General features: G+C 38.5%; 1 pseudogene; it reads left to right on the forward strand.

The window, feature by feature from the left end:
* Positions 1–4,002: 4,002 nt before the first annotated feature.
* LOC116906101 lies at positions 4,003–5,058 on the forward strand (annotated as a pseudogene).
* Positions 5,059–5,278: the final 220 nt, after the last annotated feature.

Below are 5,278 nucleotides of genomic sequence, written 5' to 3' on the forward strand. Positions count from 1 at the left end.
GCCTGACCCTATCTTTCTTTCAAATTTTTATATTTGTTAATTTATTGCCTTTTTTCTCTTTTCTGATTCAGTTTCCACTAAAAATTAAGAAACCCATCGTTGCCTTACCCAACGTATACCAAGAATATCAAAGCAAGATATGAATTAAATCTATGGTCTAGTCTGAGGACTTACCATGTGTAATATATATACGCCGTGTGTGTGTGTGTGTGTGTGTGTGTGTGTGTGTGTATGTATGTATGTATGTATGTATGTATGTAAGGCCTATGAATGTGAGGCAATCTAAGAATACTTCTCACTCACTTCTCATAAATTTTTAATATGATTGAGATATTAAGATTTCCTGTGTTACCTTTTTATATTCTAACAAAAACTCATCTTTGGGGCATGTTACTTCTATATGTGCTGATCATTTTGTTGGTATTCTCTGAAGAATATTGTGTGTGTGACTATGTTGAGATTCAGCTGGGCAGCTGCAGTATTTCTATTTTGGATAAGGGAATTAGATGTCTATTTTACTATTACTCGTAGAAAACTAAATAAATAGAACAGATGGCAGTGGGAAAAGGAAAGTTATTCACTTCCAACATTTACTTATTAGTTCTCTCTGGGGTAAGAGTTATGGGTTAACTTTTGGAACATTAGAGAAGTGAAAGTGGCAGTTTGAAGAAGTAAAGAATCAAGAGGTGAGAGCAAACACTAGAGAACAGTGCCATTTATCTCGTCTCGAGAGATTTTCTAAATAGCTTCAAAGAAATAACTGCTATAAGTCTTCTCATGTGTCGCCTACTGACAAGAAAATCATCCACATTGTTTCTCTTCTAAAAGCATGTGACTGTCAGGAAGCAGGTCTTTGAGCTTTGAATGATAATGTAATTGATAATTAGAGTAACTTTACCACACAATAGTTTTTCAGTGCACTCTTATAATTTCTCAGAAAATATTAAAAATGATTGTCTGAGTTAGGATTTTTACTGCTGTGAACAGATATCATGGCCAAGGCAAGTCTTATAAAAGACAACATTTAATTGGGGCTGGCTTACAGATACAGGTTCTGTCCATCATCATCAAGGTGGGAGCAGGGCAGCATCTAGGCAGGCATGGTGCAGGCAGAACTGAGTGTTCTACATCTTCATCTGAAGGCTGGCAGTGGAAGACTAACTTCCAGGCAGCTAGGACTAAGGTATTATAGCCCACACTCACCATGACACACTTACTCAAAAAAGGCCACACCTCCTAATAGTACGGCTCCCTGACCTAAGTATATACAAACCATCTCAATGAATTATCGTTGAGTCTCAGGAATATGCAGATATCTGCACCAAGAGATGGCCACAGTATGCTACTGCAGTGAGAGAGAGAACATAGCTTTATGAGAAAATGTCTCATAAGAGCTTTTCTGGCACCCTACATAATCTACTTCACAAATATAAAAGAACAAAGCAGATGGAATATAGGAAGAAATGCAAAAGAGTAACATTAAAATAGGGTTCGAATGAGGGTCATGTGTAACAGATGGTCTCATGAAGCAAAAATTTGTAATCATGTTCTAAATAGAAAAGAAAGGACAGTAACCTTTCCCAGAAGAATATAATGTTGGTAAAGTGTGTATCCTTGAGAGAGATCTCTGCTTGTGTTTCCATCATTTAGTGCAGTCACACCAAGAGGAAAGGCAGTATGCCTGTGAGAATCAATAGACATAACTAAGTTGATAGGACAATATGCCAGAGAACAAACATGGAAAAAGTCTTATAATACATCCACAATAAGCAATACATAATGTTAATTAATATGGAGTAAGTAAAAAGTGTATGCAGGCAAAATTATACAACTAAAATGACACAGCAATGTGGCAATTCTAAGGGAGCAGTAAGAGCTACTAGTGTTAATTATAACAGGACTTAAATACAGGCTTCTTCCTTTATTGTGGGTTGACCAGAATGCTAATAGTTGTGGTGATACAACTAAAGAGAATGAATAAATTTGGTCTTCACCATTACTTTACATAGTTCATAGTTACGCAATAACTCAAGGGAGGTGTAAAACTCATAACTGTTAAAATTCTCAAAATTATTCATAATTCAATGTTTAATTATTAGTGTCTATCATGACAGTTCCTGTTCTTTTATATGCGTGAGAAATGTGGTAGAGATCATTTGCTAAGAATGTTAGATGTTTGGCAGGCTTCACATTTAATTTTGCGTTAGTTACCTTTAATCAATAAACCCCTATGTAGTTTGTATACTGGATATTTCTTTAATATTTTATCTAGTTCTATTTTTAAGAGTACAATTCTTTGCAGTTTAATTGAAAATTAAATAGCAATGTGTTTTTGATAGGTGCATGAAATGAGAAAAATATTTAAGGAGTTTGATGAGGCTAATTGAAGCCCACTAACAAAATTCTGCATGTTATAAATCATGCTGGCCATTATCAGATAAAATGGCAATTATTCTATTTATATTTAAGTCAAACACACACACACACACACACACACACACACACACACACACACGGTCACATGCTGAAGGTTTTATTCAACCGAGGACACTGTATGTTGGAAATTAAATGAGCCTAGGAGAGTGACTTATGTAACTGGGTGTATGCCTATCGGAAGAGTGGTGAGAACCTGATATCTTTATATTTCTCTTTTTAATTCATAGCTATTACAGGCTGAGTGGGTTCTACATCCATGTGCTCCTGTCCATGATTACTGACGTTCTTGAGTCACAATATCAATGAGCCAAATGACTATAGGTCTACAACTTAACAAAACCATGATCTTAGCACAGCTTTTCATGTTTTAAAGTTGATTATGCCAAATATTTTGTGGTAGGCATGAGAAGCTGACAAAAATTTGCCTTTAATATTATTTCCAGAAAGAATAGATCTTTGGACCTAAATTTTAGTAGATGACTGCAGCAGAGTTAGACATTTTATTTGTGTAATCACTTTTGTGACATAGAAGAGAAAATAGTCGGCTGTATTTATAATTGCAGTGTGAACTAGCCCCAGCACAAGAAGGCTTTGCTTCTTGTGGTAGGTTTTCAAAGGACAAGAAAGTATATCAGGGAGTTTTTCTGTGTACCACCAAGGGAGTTTAGTTCTCTGTAAAACCCAGGAATGATGCTGAGGTCTCAGTACAACCAGAGCAGTTTAGGTCTATATAAAGGAAGGTAGGTCAGTACCACCACAGATGTTTAGGTTCCTAGACCACCAAGAGAGTTTAAGTCTGTATAGATCAACAGTGTGTATCTGGTCGTTTGTTCCTTTAGACTGTCTGCTTATCCTCCTTTACAGGCCAAAAAAGTGGCCACCTTGGGACTTAATTTATGCTTGAGATTCACCATATTTCCAAATCTTTATTCACTACTGTTTTTATTATTTAAAAATATAATTAAAATGTTAATTGTTTTTTTAATCATGGCTACATATCTTTCTACCATTTCTGCCTCCTAGGTTCCTGGAAGGAGAGGTGTATCCCAATCAAGACAGTTAAGATGTCTTAAAGCTAAGCTGTCTGAGGTACTTTAGGGAGTCCTTCCTTTTTACTTCATTGTGGGAGGAAAATTTTTTTTTAATTTTTTATATTGTAAGTCTTGAACCATTCATATATTTTATAAGGAAATGAGCATTCCATAATACAATATTTTCAATTTCCACACTAGAATTCAGAATCAATAACAAATTTTCTTTTATAAAATTTGTAATCTATAACATGGGGGACATCTATGGAACAACATCTTAGAAAAAGGTATTTTTTTAAATTTACAGTACCTACTCAGGGTCAGGCCTTCTGTACCTTAAAAGGTAACTTTGAATATAAACTCTCTCTATGAAAACCTCTAAATCAGCTGAGAAGAGCGAGAGGAGGTGCTGGCCTTGGGAAGATGCTGCCCTTTAGCATAAATTGCAGTCAATTAGGGATTGTTTGTCAAACTCAAGTTAGAAGTGAGAGTTCAGATAAACGAGGTCAACATTGCTGAATTGAACAAGAGGAGAATGGATTTATCAGGAGTGAAAAAGAATAGCTTGCTCGGAGTCAAAGAGAATAATAAAAAGTCCAGCACTAAAGCTCCTTCTCCTACCACACGAAAGGCCTGCTCTGATGAGAAGTCCAAGGATTGACCAAAAGATAAAGGGGCCACTAAAGAGTCCAGAGAGAGGACTGTGGCAGAGATAAGACTCGGAAGAGACGAAGTGTTTCAAGCAGAAGCAAGAGCACTGTGTCTAGGTCCAGCTCAACCTCTAACTTGGGATCCAGCACCAGCACAGATTCGAGCAGTGGCTCTAGCTCGTCCTCTGCATCCAGCTGCTCAGGAAGCTCCAGTGCTTCGGAAGCTTCCGTTCTAGCAGGTCCTCCAGCTCGCCAAGTCCTTCTCACAGACGTGACAAAAGGCAGAGCTCCAGCTCCAAACCCAAACCACTTAAAAGATATGAAAAAGAGAGGAAAGGGCAGAACCCTTCAGCCAAACCCACCAAAGTGCACACTGGGAGGCTCACCAGGAATGTGACCAAGGATCACATCATGGAAATACTTTCTACTTACGGGAAAATTAAAATGATTGGCATGCCTGTAGAAAAGATGCATCCTCATCTATCCAAAGGCTATGCATATGTGGAGTTTGAGAATCCAGGTGAAGCAGAGAAGGCACTGAAACACATGGATGGAAGACAAATTGATGGCCAAGCGATCACTGCTACTGGTGTATTGACACCTTGTCCTCGTCCACCTCCTCAGCGATCCAGCTTGCCTAGGAGAATACTTCCACCACCTCCCATGTGGCATAGGTTACCTCAATGGATGAAGGTAATCTCAATGGATGAAGGTCTTGATCTCCAAGACACAGGTCCCCTGTGTGCAGGAGGTCTCGATCTCTGGGCCTCCGCCTTCACAGGAGCCGATCCAACTCCAACTCCTCCCGAGAAGCAGGGACATTGATTCGTACTTCTGTAACTTATGTTACCCAGACTCAGCTTTTTGTCCTTTTCTCTAGCAAAATGAGGATCTTTAAGGAAGGATCCCTTACCAGGGTAGGCTTTAAAGACAGCAGTTGAGATATTTCCTCTGCAGGAGGGTTCTGGCTTGTAGAGGTACTGTTGATTCAGGACTGTTTTTTGTACCCTGTAGTTTTCTAGCTAGAAAGTTCACCCCTTCAGTTTTGAGAGTCTGTTTTGGTAGCAGAGCCAGCTGGAACATACGGCAGCACACAGTTTTCCACAGATGACCTAGGATCAGTCAGACAACTTGGGCAAGCCCTTGCTGTGCCACACCAGT

Source organism: Rattus rattus, chromosome 7 (assembly GCF_011064425.1).
Source record: "Rattus rattus isolate New Zealand chromosome 7, Rrattus_CSIRO_v1, whole genome shotgun sequence".
In the NCBI taxonomy this organism is placed as follows: Eukaryota; Metazoa; Chordata; class Mammalia; order Rodentia; family Muridae; genus Rattus; species Rattus rattus.